Source organism: Eleutherodactylus coqui, chromosome 4 (assembly GCF_035609145.1).
Source record: "Eleutherodactylus coqui strain aEleCoq1 chromosome 4, aEleCoq1.hap1, whole genome shotgun sequence".
Classification (NCBI taxonomy): domain Eukaryota; kingdom Metazoa; phylum Chordata; class Amphibia; order Anura; family Eleutherodactylidae; genus Eleutherodactylus; species Eleutherodactylus coqui.
In genome coordinates this window covers 196,669,523-196,686,554 of record NC_089840.1, presented here as the reverse complement: position 1 = coordinate 196,686,554, position 17,032 = coordinate 196,669,523, and positions in this window count along the sequence as shown.

The window sequence follows — 17,032 nt, the reverse complement described above, 5'->3', positions numbered from 1 at the left end:
AAAATTATGACATCATAATGGTGTTATACATTACATTATGGCATCGTAATAGAGTTCTGCATTCTATTCTCTTCCTATCAATACAATTAGAACATCATAATGGAGTTCTGCATTCTATTATTTGCTGTTAACACATTATGACATCATAATGGTGTTATACATTACATTATGACATCATATTGGAGTTCTACATTCTATCTGTTGCTTTTAACAAATTATGACATCATAATGGTGTTATACATTACATTATGACATCGTAATGGAGTTCTGCATTCTATTCTCTTACTATCAATACAATTATGACATCATAATGGAGTTCTGCATTCTATTATTTGCTGTTAACACATTATGACATCATAATGGTGTTATCCATTACTTTATGACATCGTAATGGAGTTCTGCATTCTATTCTCTTACTATCAATACAATTATGACATCATAATGGAGTTCTACATTCTTCTTTTGCTATTAACACATTATGACATCATAATGGTGTTATACATTACATTAAGACATCATATTGGAGTTCTACATTCTATCTGTTGCTATTTACAAATTATGACATCATAATGGTGTTATACATTACATTATGACATCGTAATGGAGTTCTGCATTCTTTTATCTTACTATCAATACAATTATGACATCATAATGGAGTTCTGCATTCTATTATTTGCTGTTAACACATTATGACATCATAATGGTGTTATACATTACATTATGACATCATAATGGAGTTCTGCATTCTATTATCTTACTATCAATACAATTATGACATCATAATGGAGTTCTGCATTCTATTATTTGCTGTTAACACATTATGAAATCATAATGGTGTTATACATTACATTATCACATCGTAATGGAGTTATGCATTCTATTCTCTTACTATCAATACAATTATGACATCATAATGGAGTTCTGCATTCTATTATTTACTGTTAACACATTATTACATCATAATGGTGTTATACATTACATTATGACATCGTAATGGAGTTCTGCATTCTATTCTCTTACTATCAATACAATTATGACATCATAATGGAGATCTACATTCTTCTTTTGCTGTTAACACATTACGACATCATAATGGTGTTATACATTACATTATGACATCATATTGGAGTTGTACATTCTATCTGCTGCTATTAACATATTATGACATCATGATGGTGTTATACATTACATTATGACATCGTAATGGAGTTCTGCATTCTATTATCTTACTATCAATACAATTATGACATCATAATGGAGTTCTGCATTCTATTATTTGCTGTAAACACATTATGAAATCATAATGGTGTTATACATTACATTATGACATCGTAATGGAGTTCTGCATTCTATTCTCTTACTATCAATACAATTATGACATCATAATGGAGTTCTGCATTCTATTATTTGCTGTTAACACATTATGACATCATAATGGTGTTATACATTACATTATGACATCGTAATGGAGTTATGCATTCTATTCTCTTACTATCAATACCATTATGACATCATAATGGAGTTCTATATTACATTATAATGAAGTTTTACTTTGCATCTTTTGTTATTGCTAGATTGTGACATCATAATGGAGTTGTACATTCTATCCCTTGCTATCAATACAATTATGACATCATAATGCAGTTTTACATTACATTATGACATCATAGTGGAGTTCTGCATTCTATTATCTAACTATCAATACAATTATGACATCATAACGGAGTTCTACATTCTATTATTTGCTGTTAACACATTATGAAATCATAATGGTGTTATACATTACATTATGACATCATAATGGAGTTCTGCATTCTATTATCTTACTATCAATACAATTATGACATCATAATGGAGTTCTGCATTCTATTAATTGCTGTTAACACATTATGACATCATAATGGTGTTATACATTACATTATGACATCGTAATGGAGTTCTGCATTCTATTATCTTACTGTCAGTACAATTATGACATCATAATGGAGTTCTACATTCTTCTTTTGCAGTTAACACATTATGACATCATAATGGTGTTATATATTACATTATGACATCATATTAGAGTTGTACATTCTATCTGTTGCTATTAACAAATTATGACATCATAATGGTGTTATACATTACATTATGACTTTGTAATGGAGTTCTGCATTCTATTATCTTACTATCAATACAATTATGACATCATAATGGAGTTCTGCATTCTATTATTTGCTGTTAACATATTATGACATCATAATGGTGTTATACATTACATTATGACATCATAATGGAGTTCTACATTCTCCTTTTGCTGTTAACACATTATGACATCATAATGGTGTTATACATTACATTATGACATCATAATGGTGTTATACATTACATTATGACATTGTAATGGAGTTCTGCATTCTATTATCTTACTATCAATAGAATTATGACATCATAATGCAGTTCTGCATTCTGTTATTTGCTGTTAACATATTATGACATCATAATGGTGTTATACATTACATTATGGCATCGTAATAGAGTTCTGCATTCTATTCTCTTACTATCAATACAATTATGACATCATAATGGAGTTCTGCATTCTTCTGTTGCTATTAAAAAATTATGACATCATAATGGTGTTATACATTACATTATGACATCATAATGGAGTTCTGCATTCTATTCTCTTACTATCAATACAATTAGAACATCATAATGGAGTTCTGCATTCTATTATTTGCTGTTAACACATTATGACATCATAATGGTGTTATACATTACATCATGACATCAAATTGGAGTTCTACATTCTATCTGTTGCTATTAACAAATTATGACATCATAATGGTGTTATACATTACATTATGACATCGTAATGGAGTTCTGCATTCTGTTATCTTACTATCAATACAATTATGACATCATAATGGAGTTCTGTATTCTATTATTTGCTGTTAACACATTATGACATCATAATGGTGTTATACATTACATTATGACATCGTAATGGAGTTCTGCATTCTGTTATCTTACTATCAATACAATTATGGCATCATAATGGAGTTCTACATTCTTCTTTTGCTGTTAACACATTATGACATCATAATGGTGTTATACATTACATTATGACATCAAATTGGAGTTCTACTTTCTATCTGTTGCTATTAACAAATTATGACATCATAATGGTGTTATACATTACATTATGACATCGTAATGGAGTTCTGCATTCTGTTATCTTACTATCAATACAATTATGGCATCATAATGGAGTTCTACATTCTTCTTTTGCTGTTAACACATTATGACATCATAATGGTGTTATACATTACATTATGACATCAAATTGGAGTTCTACATTCTATCTGTTGCTATTAACAAATTATGACATCATAATGGTGTTATACATTACATTATGACATCGTAATAGAGTTCTGCATTCTATTATTTGCTGTTATTACATTATGGCATCATAATGGTGTTATACATTGCATTATGACATCGTAATAGAGTTCTGCATTCTATTCTCTTACTATCAATACATTTATGACATCATAATGGAGTTCTACATTCTTCTTTTGCTGTTAACACATTATGACATCATACTGGTTTTATACATTACATTATAACATCAAATTGGAGTTCTACATTCTATCTGTTGCTATTAACAAATTATGACATCATAATCGTGTTATACATTACAGTATGACATAGTAATGGAGTTCTGCATTCTATTATTTGCTGTTAACATATTATGACATCATAATGGTGTTATACATTACATTATGACATCGTAATGGAGTTCTGCATTCTATTCTCTTACTATCAATACAATTATGACATCATAATGGAGTTCTACATTCTTCTTTTGCTGTTAACACATTATGACATCATAATGGTGTTATACATTACAATATGACATGATATTGGAGTTCTACATTCTATCTGTTGCTATTAACAAACTATGACATCATAATGGTGTTATACATTACATTATGGCATCGTAATAATGTTCTGCATTCTATTCTCTTACTATCAATACAATTAGAACATCATAATGGAGTTCTGCATTCTATTATTTGCTGTTAACACATTATGACATCATAATGGTGTTATACATTACATTATGACATCATATTGGAGTTCTACATTCTATCTGTTGCTATTAACAAATTATGACAGCATAATGGAGTTCTGCATTCTATTATTTGCTGTTAACACATTATGACATCATAATGGTGTTATACATTACATTATGACATCGTAATGGAGTTCTGCATTCTATTCTCTTACTATCAATACAATTATGACATCATAATGGAGTTCTACATTCTTCTTTTGCTGTTAACACATTATGACATCATAATGGTGTTATACATTACATTAAGACATCATATTGGAGTTCTACATTCTATCTGTTGCTATTTACAAATTATGACATCATAATGGTGTTATACATTACATTATGACATCGTAATGGAGTTCTGCATTCTATTATCTTACTATCAATACAATTATGACATCATAATGGAGTTCTGCATTCTATTATTTGCTGTTAACACATTATGACATCATAATGGTGTTATACATTACATTATGACATCATAATGGAGTTCTGCATTCTATTCTCTTACTATCAATACAATTATGACATCATAATGGAGTTCTGCATTCTATTATTTGCTGTTAACACATTATAGAATCATAATGGTGTTATACATTACATTATGACATCGTAATGGAGTTCTGCATTCTATTCTCTTACTATCAATACAATTATGACATCATAATGGAGTTCTGCATTCTATTATTTGCTGTTAACACATTATTACATCATAATGGTGTTATACATTACATTATGACATCATAATGGAGTTCTGCATTCTATTCTCTTACTATCAATACAATTATGACATCATAATGGAGATCTACATTCTTCTTTTGCTGTTAACACATTACGACATCATAATGGTGTTATACATTACATTATGACATCATATTGGAGTTGTACATTCTATCTGTTGCTATTAACATATTATGACATCATGATGGTGTTATACATTACATTATGACATCGTAATGGAGTTCTGCATTCTATTATCTTACTATCAATACAATTATGAGATCATAATGGAGTTCTGCATTCTATTATTTGCTGTTAACACATTATGAAATCATAATGGTGTTATACATTACATTATGACATCGTAATGGAGTTCTGCATTCTATTCTCTTACTATCAATACAATTATGACATCATAATGGAGTTCTGCATTCTATTATTTGCTGTTAACACATTATGACATCATAATGGTGTTATACATTACATTATGACATCGTAATGGAGTTATGCATTCTATTCTCTTACTATCAATACCATTATGACATCATAATGGAGTTCTATATTACATTATAATGAAGTTTTACTTTGCATCTTTTGTTATTGCTAGATTGTGACATCATAATGGAGTTGTACATTCTATCCCTTGCTATCAATACAATTATGACATCATAATGCAGTTTTACATTACATTATGACATCATAGTGGAGTTCTGCATTCTATTATCTAACTATCAATACAATTATGACATCATAACGGAGTTCTACATTCTATTATTTGCTGTTAACACATTATGAAATCATAATGGTGTTATACATTACATTATGACATCATAATGGAGTTCTGCATTCTATTATCTTACTATCAATACAATTATGACATCATAATGGAGTTCTGCATTCTATTATTTGCTGTTAACACATTATGACATCATAATGGTGTTATACATTACATTATGACATCGTAATGGAGTTCTGCATTCTATTATCTTACTGTCAGTACAATTATGACATCATAATGGAGTTCTACATTCTTCTTTTGCAGTTAACACATTATGACATCATAATGGTGTTATATATTACATTATGACATCATATTGGAGTTGTACATTCTATCTGTTGCTATTAACAAATTATGACATCATAATGGTGTTATACATTACATTATGACATCATAATGGTGTTATACATTACATTATGACATTGTAATGGAGTTCTGCATTCTATTATCTTACTATCAATAGAATTATGACATCATAATGCAGTTCTGCATTCTATTATTTGCTGTTAACATATTATGACATCATAATGGTGTTATACATTACATTATGGCATCGTAATAGAGTTCTGCATTCTATTCTCTTACTATCAATACAATTATGACATCATAATGGAGTTCTGCATTCTTCTGTTGCTATTAAAAAATTATGACATCATAATGGTGTTATACATTACATTATGACATCGTAATGGAGTTCTGCATTCTATTCTCTTACTATCAATACAATTAGAACATCATAATGGAGTTCTGCATTCTATTATTTGCTGTTAACACATTATGACATCATAATGGTGTTATACATTACATCATGACATCAAATTGGAGTTCTACATTCTATCTGTTGCTATTAACAAATTATGACATCATAATGGTGTTATACATTACATTATGACATCGTAATGGAGTTCTGCATTCTATTCTCTTACTATCAATACAATTATGACATCATAATGGAGTTCTGCATTTTTCTGTTGCTATTAAAAAATTATGACATCATAATGGTGTTATACATTACATTATGGCATCGTAATAGAGTTCTGCATTCTATTCTCTTCCTATCAATACAATTAGAACATCATAATGGAGTTCTGCATTCTATTATTTGCTGTTAACACATTATGACATCATAATGGTGTTATACATTACATTATGACATCATATTGGAGTTCTACATTCTATCTGTTGCTTTTAACAAATTATGACATCATAATGGTGTTATACATTACATTATGACATCGTAATGGAGTTCTGCATTCTATTCTCTTACTATCAATACAATTATGACATCATAATGGAGTTCTGCATTCTATTATTTGCTGTTAACACATTATGACATCATAATGGTGTTATACATTACATTATGACATCGTAATGGAGTTCTGCATTCTATTCTCTTACTATCAATACAATTATAACATCATAATGGAGTTCTACATTCTTCTTTTGCTATTAACACATTATGACATCATAATGGTGTTATACATTACATTAAGACATCATATTGGAGTTCTACATTCTATCTGTTGCTATTTACAAATTATGACATCATAATGGTGTTATACATTACATTATGACATCGTAATGGAGTTCTGCATTCTTTTATCTTACTATCAATACAATTATGACATCATAATGGAGTTCTGCATTCTATTATTTGCTGTTAACACATTATGACATCATAATGGTGTTATACATTACATTATGACATCATAATGGAGTTCTGCATTCTATTATCTTACTATCAATACAATTATGACATCATAATGGAGTTCTGCATTCTTCTTTTGCAGTTAACACATTATGACATCATAATGGTGTTATATATTACATTATGACATCATATTGGAGTTGTACATTCTATCTGTTGCTATTAACAAATTATGACATCATAATGGTGTTATACATTACATTATGACTTTGTAATGGAGTTCTGCATTCTATTATCTTACTATCAATACAATTATGACATCATAATGGAGTTCTGCATTCTATTATTTGCTGTTAACATATTATGACATCATAATGGTGTTATACATTACATTATGACATCATAATGGAGTTCTACATTCTTCTTTTGCTGTTAACACATTATGACATCATAATGGTGTTATACATTACATTATGACATCATAATGGTGTTATACATTACATTATGACATTGTAATGGAGTTCTGCATTCTATTATCTTACTATCAATAGAATTATGACATCATAATGCAGTTCTGCATTCTGTTATTTGCTGTTAACATATTATGACATCATAATGGTGTTATACATTACATTATGGCATCGTAATAGAGTTCTGCATTCTATTCTCTTACTATCAATACAATTATGACATCATAATGGAGTTCTGCATTCTTCTGTTGCTATTAAAAAATTATGACATCATAATGGTGTTATACATTACATTATGACATCGTAATGGAGTTCTGCATTCTATCCTCTTACTATCAATACAATTAGAACATCATAATGGAGTTCTGCATTCTATTATTTGCTGTTAACACATTATGACATCATAATGGTGTTATACATTACATTATGACATCGTAATGGAGTTCTGCATTCTGTTATCTTACTATCAATACAATTATGGCATCATAATGGAGTTCTACATTCTTCTTTTGCTGTTAACACATTATGACATCATAATGGTGTTATACATTACATTATGACATCAAATTGGAGTTCTACATTCTATCTGTTGCTATTAACAAATTATGACATCATAATGGTGTTATACATTACATTATGACATCGTAATGGAGTTCTGCATTCTGTTATCTTACTATCAATACAATTATGGCATCATAATGGAGTTCTACATTCTTCTTTTGCTGTTAACACATTATGACATCATAATGGTGTTATACATTACATTATGACATCAAATTGGAGTTCTACATTCTATCTGTTGCTATTAACAAATTATGACATCATAATGGTGTTATACATTACATTATGACATCGTAATAGAGTTCTGCATTCTATTATTTGCTGTTATTACATTATGGCATCATAATGGTGTTATACATTGCATTATGACATCGTAATAGAGTTCTGCATTCTATTCTCTTACTATCAATACATTTATGACATAATAATGGAGTTCTACATTCTTCTTTTGCTGTTAACACATTATGACATCATACTGGTTTTATACATTACATTATAACATCAAATTGGAGTTCTACATTCTATCTGTTGCTATTAACAAATTATGACATCATAATCGTGTTATACATTACAGTATGACATAGTAATGGAGTTCTGCATTCTATTATTTGCTGTTAACATATTATGACATCATAATGGTGTTATACATTACATTATGACATCGTAATGGAGTTCTGCATTCTATTCTCTTACTATCAATACAATTATGACATCATAATGGAGTTCTACATTCTTCTTTTGCTGTTAACACATTATGACATCATAATGGTGTTATACATTACAATATGACATGATATTGGAGTTCTACATTCTATCTGTTGCTATTAACAAACTATGACATCATAATGGTGTTATACATTACATTATGGCATCGTAATAATGTTCTGCATTCTATTCTCTTACTATCAATACAATTAGAACATCATAATGGAGTTCTGCATTCTATTATTTGCTGTTAACACATTATGACATCATAATGGTGTTATACATTACATTATGACATCATATTGGAGTTCTACATTCTATCTGTTGCTATTAACAAATTATGACAGCATAATGGAGTTCTGCATTCTATTATTTGCTGTTAACACATTATGACATCATAATGGTGTTATACATTACATTATGACATCGTAATGGAGTTCTGCATTCTATTCTCTTACTATCAATACAATTATGACATCATAATGGAGTTCTACATTCTTCTTTTGCTGTTAACACATTATGACATCATAATGGTGTTATACATTACATTAAGACATCATATTGGAGTTCTACATTCTATCTGTTGCTATTTACAAATTATGACATCATAATGGTGTTATACATTACATTATGACATCGTAATGGAGTTCTGCATTCTATTATCTTACTATCAATACAATTATGACATCATAATGGAGTTCTGCATTCTATTATTTGCTGTTAACACATTATGACATCATAATGGTGTTATACATTACATTATGACATCATAATGGAGTTCTGCATTCTATTATCTTACTATCAATACAATTATGACATCATAATGGAGTTCTGCATTCCATTATTTGCTGTTAACACATTATAGAATCATAATGGTGTTATACATTACATTATGACATCGTAATGGAGTTCTGCATTCTATTCTCTTACTATCAATACAATTATGACATCATAATGGAGTTCTGCATTCTATTATTTGCTGTTAACACATTATTACATCATAATGGTGTTATACATTACATTATGACATCATAATGGAGTTCTGCATTCTATTCTCTTACTATCAATACAATTATGACATCATAATGGAGATCTACATTCTTCTTTTGCTGTTAACACATTACGACATCATAATGGTGTTATACATTACATTATGACATCATATTGGAGTTGTACATTCTATCTGTTGCTATTAACATATTATAACATCATGATGGTGTTATACATTACATTATGACATCGTAATGGAGTTCTGCATTCTATTATCTTACTATCAATACAATTATGAGATCATAATGGAGTTCTGCATTCTATTATTTGCTGTTAACACATTATGAAATCATAATGGTGTTATACATTACATTATGACATCGTAATGGAGTTCTGCATTCTATTCTCTTACTATCAATACAATTATGACATCATAATGGAGTTCTGCATTCTATTATTTGCTGTTAACACATTATGACATCATAATGGTGTTATACATTACATTATGACATCGTAATGGAGTTATGCATTCTATTCTCTTACTATCAATACCATTATGACATCATAATGGAGTTCTATATTACATTATAATGAAGTTTTACTTTGCATCTTTTGTTATTGCTAGATTGTGACATCATAATGGAGTTGTACATTCTATCCCTTGCTATCAATACAATTATGACATCATAATGCAGTTTTACATTACATTATGACATCATAGTGGAGTTCTGCATTCTATTATCTAACTATCAATACAATTATGACATCATAACGGAGTTCTACATTCTATTATTTGCTGTTAACACATTATGAAATCATAATGGTGTTATACATTACATTATGACATCATAATGGAGTTCTGCATTCTATTATCTTACTATCAATACAATTATGACATCATAATGGAGTTCTGCATTCTATTATTTGCTGTTAACACATTATGACATCATAATGGTGTTATACATTACATTATGACATCGTAATGGAGTTCTGCATTCTATTATCTTACTGTCAGTACAATTATGACATCATAATGGAGTTCTACATTCTTCTTTTGCAGTTAACACATTATGACATCATAATGGTGTTATATTACATTATGACATCATATTGGAGTTGTACATTCTATCTGTTGCTATTAACAAATTATGACATCATAATGGTGTTATATATTACATTATGACTTTGTAATGGAGTTCTGCATTCTATTATCTTACTATCAATACAATTATGACATCATAATGGAGTTCTGCACTCTATTATTTGCTGTTAACATATTATGACATCATAATGGTGTTATACATTACATTATGACATCGTAATAGAGTTCTGCATTCTATTCTCTTACTATCAAGACAATTATGACATCATAATGGAGTTCTACATTCTTCTTTTGCTGTTAACACATTATGACATCATAATGGTGTTATACATTACATTATGACATCATAATGGTGTTATACATTACATTATGACATTGTAATGGAGTTCTGCATTCTATTATCTTACTATCAATAGAATTATGACATCATAATGCAGTTCTGCATTCTATTATTTGCTGTTAACATATTATGACATCATAATGGTGTTATACATTACATTATGGCATCGTAATAGAGTTCTGCATTCTATTCTCTTACTATCAATACAATTATGACATCATAATGGAGTTCTGCATTCTTCTGTTGCTATTAAAAAATTATGACATCATAATGGTGTTATACATTACATTATGACATCGTAATGGAGTTCTGCATTCTATTCTCTTACTATCAATACAATTAGAACATCATAATGGAGTTCTGCATTCTATTATTTGCTGTTAACACATTATGACATCATAATGGTGTTATACATTACATCATGACATCAAATTGGAGTTCTACATTCTATCTGTTGCTATTAACAAATTATGACATCATAATGGTGTTATACATTACATTATGACATCGTAATGGAGTTCTGCATTCTATTCTCTTACTATCAATACAATTATGACATCATAATGGAGTTCTGCATTTTTCTGTTGCTATTAAAAAATTATGATATCATAATGGTGTTATACATTACATTATGGCATCGTAATAGAGTTCTGCATTCTATTCTCTTCCTATCAATACAATTAGAACATCATAATGGAGTTCTGCATTCTATTATTTGCTGTTAACACATTATGACATCATAATGTTGTTATACATTACATTATGACATCATATTGGAGTTCTACATTCTATCTGTTGCTTTTAACAAATTATGACATCATAATGGTGTTATACATTACATTATGACATCGTAATGGAGTTCTGCATTCTATTCTCTTACTATCAATACAATTATGACATCATAATGGAGTTCTGCATTCTATTATTTGCTGTTAACACATTATGACATCATAATGGTGTTATACATTACATTATGACATCGTAATGGAGTTCTACATTCTATTCTCTTACTATCAATACAATTATGACATCATAATGGAGTTCTACATTCTTCTTTTGCTATTAACACATTATGACATCATAATGGTGTTATACATTACATTAAGACATCATATTGGAGTTCTACATTCTATCTGTTGCTATTTACAAATTATGACATCATAATAGTGTTATACATTACATTATGACATCGTAATGGAGTTCTGCATTCTTTTATCTTACTATCAATAATATTATGACATCATAATGGAGTTCTGCATTCTATTATTTGCTGTTAACACATTATGACATCATAATGGTGTTATACATTACATTATGACATCATAATGGAGTTCTGCATTCTATTATCTTACTATCAATACAATTATGACATCATAATGGAGTTCTGCATTCTATTATTTGCTGTTAACACATTATGAAATCATAATGGTGTTATACATTACATTATCACATCGTAATGGAGTTATGCATTCTATTCTCTTACTATCAATACAATTATGACATCATAATGGAGTTCTGCATTCTATTATTTGCTGTTAACACATTATTACATCATAATGGTGTTATACATTACATTATGACATCGTAATGAAGTTCTGCATTCTATTCTCTTACTATCAATACAATTATGACATCATAATGGAGATCTACATTCTTCTTTTGCTGTTAACACATTACGACATCATAATGGTGTTATACATTACATTATGACATCATATTGGAGTTGTACATTCTATCTGCTGCTATTAACATATTATGACATCATGATGGTGTTATACATTACATTATGACATCGTAATGGAGTTCTGCATTCTATTATCTTACTATCAATACAATTATGACATCATAATGGAGTTCTGCATTCTATTATTTGCTGTAAACACATTATGAAATCATAATGGTGTTATACATTACATTATGACATCGTAATGGAGTTCTGCATTCTATTCTCTTACTATCAATACAATTATGACATCATAATGGAGTTCTGCATTCTATTATTTGCTGTTAACACATTATGACATCATAATGGTGTTATACATTACATTATGACATCATAATGGAGTTCTGCATTCTATTATCTTACTATCAATACAATTATGACATCATAATGGAGTTCTGCATTCCATTATTTGCTGTTAACACATTATAGAATCATAATGGTGTTATACATTACATTATGACATCGTAATGGAGTTCTGCATTCTATTCTCTTACTATCAATACAATTATGACATCATAATGGAGTTCTGCATTCTATTATTTGCTGTTAACACATTATTACATCATAATGGTGTTATACATTACATTATGACATCATAATGGAGTTCTGCATTCTATTCTCTTACTATCAATACAATTATGACATCATAATGGAGATCTACATTCTTCTTTTGCTGTTAACACATTACGACATCATAATGGTGTTATACATTACATTATGACATCATATTGGAGTTGTACATTCTATCTGTTGCTATTAACATATTATAACATCATGATGGTGTTATACATTACATTATGACATCGTAATGGAGTTCTGCATTCTATTATCTTACTATCAATACAATTATGAGATCATAATGGAGTTCTGCATTCTATTATTTGCTGTTAACACATTATGAAATCATAATGGTGTTATACATTACATTATGACATCGTAATGGAGTTCTGCATTCTATTCTCTTACTATCAATACAATTATGACATCATAATGGAGTTCTGCATTCTATTATTTGCTGTTAACACAATATGACATCATAATGGTGTTATACATTACATTATGACATCGTAATGGAGTTATGCATTCTATTCTCTTACTATCAATACCATTATGACATCATAATGGAGTTCTATATTACATTATAATGAAGTTTTACTTTGCATCTTTTGTTATTGCTAGATTGTGACATCATAATGGAGTTGTACATTCTATCCCTTGCTATCAATACAATTATGACATCATAATGCAGTTTTACATTACATTATGACATCATAGTGGAGTTCTGCATTCTATTATCTAACTATCAATACAATTATGACATCATAACGGAGTTCTACATTCTATTATTTGCTGTTAACACATTATGAAATCATAATGGTGTTATACATTACATTATGACATCATAATGGAGTTCTGCATTCTATTATCTTACTATCAATACAATTATGACATCATAATGGAGTTCTGCATTCTATTATTTGCTGTTAACACATTATGACATCATAATGGTGTTATACATTACATTATGACATCGTAATGGAGTTCTGCATTCTATTATCTTACTGTCAGTACAATTATGACATCATAATGGAGTTCTACATTCTTCTTTTGCAGTTAACACATTATGACATCATAATGGTGTTATATTACATTATGACATCATATTGGAGTTGTACATTCTATCTGTTGCTATTAACAAATTATGACATCATAATGGTGTTATACATTACATTATGACTTTGTAATGGAGTTCTGCATTCTATTATCTTACTATCAATACAATTATGACATCATAATGGAGTTCTGCATTCTATTATTTGCTGTTAACATATTATGACATCATAATGGTGTTATACATTACATTATGACATCGTAATAGAGTTCTGCATTCTATTCTCTTACTATCAAGACAATTATGACATCATAATGGAGTTCTACATTCTTCTTTTGCTGTTAACACATTATGACATCATAATGGTGTTATACATTACATTATGACATCATAATGGTGTTATACATTACATTATGACATTGTAATGGAGTTCTGCATTCTATTATCTTACTATCAATAGAATTATGACATCATAATGCAGTTCTGCATTCTATTATTTGCTGTTAACATATTATGACATCATAATGGTGTTATACATTACATTATGGCATCGTAATAGAGTTCTGCATTCTATTCTCTTACTATCAATACAATTATGACATCATAATGGAGTTCTGCATTCTTCTGTTGCTATTAAAAAATTATGACATCATAATGGTGTTATACATTACATTATGACATCGTAATGGAGTTCTGCATTCTATTCTCTTACTATCAATACAATTAGAACATCATAATGGAGTTCTGCATTCTATTATTTGCTGTTAACACATTATGACATCATAATGGTGTTATACATTACATCATGACATCAAATTGGAGTTCTACATTCTATCTGTTGCTATTAACAAATTATGACATCATAATGGTGTTATACATTACATTATGACATCGTAATGGAGTTCTGCATTCTATTCTCTTACTATCAATACAATTATGACATCATAATGGAGTTCTGCATTTTTCTGTTGCTATTAAAAAATTATGATATCATAATGGTGTTATACATTACATTATGGCATCGTAATAGAGTTCTGCATTCTATTCTCTTCCTATCAATACAATTAGAACATCATAATGGAGTTCTGCATTCTATTATTTGCTGTTAACACATTATGACATCATAATGTTGTTATACATTACATTATGACATCATATTGGAGTTCTACATTCTATCTGTTGCTTTTAACAAATTATGACATCATAATGGTGTTATACATTACATTATGACATCGTAATGGAGTTCTGCATTCTATTCTCTTACTATCAATACAATTATGACATCATAATGGAGTTCTGCATTCTATTATTTGCTGTTAACACATTATGACATCATAATGGTGTTATACATTACATTATGACATCGTAATGGAGTTCTACATTCTATTCTCTTACTATCAATACAATTATGACATCATAATGGAGTTCTACATTCTTCTTTTGCTATTAACACATTATGACATCATAATGGTGTTATACATTACATTAAGACATCATATTGGAGTTCTACATTCTATCTGTTGCTATTTACAAATTATGACATCATAATGGTGTTATACATTACATTATGACATCGTAATGGAGTTCTGCATTCTTTTATCTTACTATCAATAATATTATGACATCATAATGGAGTTCTGCATTCTATTATTTGCTGTTAACACATTATGACATCATAATGGTGTTATACATTACATTATGACATCATAATGGAGTTCTGCATTCTATTATCTTACTATCAATACAATTATGACATCATAATGGAGTTCTGCATTCTATTATTTGCTGTTAACACATTATGAAATCATAATGGTGTTATACATTACATTATCACATCGTAATGGAGTTATGCATTCTATTCTCTTACTATCAATACAATTATGACATCATAATGGAGTTCTGCATTCTATTATTTGCTGTTAACACATTATTACATCATAATGGTGTTATACATTACATTATGACATCGTAATGAAGTTCTGCATTCTATTCTCTTACTATCAATACAATTATGACATCATAATGGAGATCTACATTCTTCTTTTGCTGTTAACACATTACGACATCATAATGGTGTTATACATTACATTATGACATCATATTGGAGTTGTACATTCTATCTGCTGCTATTAACATATTATGACATCATGATGGTGTTATACATTACATTATGACATCGTAATGGAGTTCTGCATTCTATTATCTTACTATCAATACAATTATGACATCATAATGGAGTTCTGCATTCTATTATTTGCTGTAAACACATTATGAAATCATA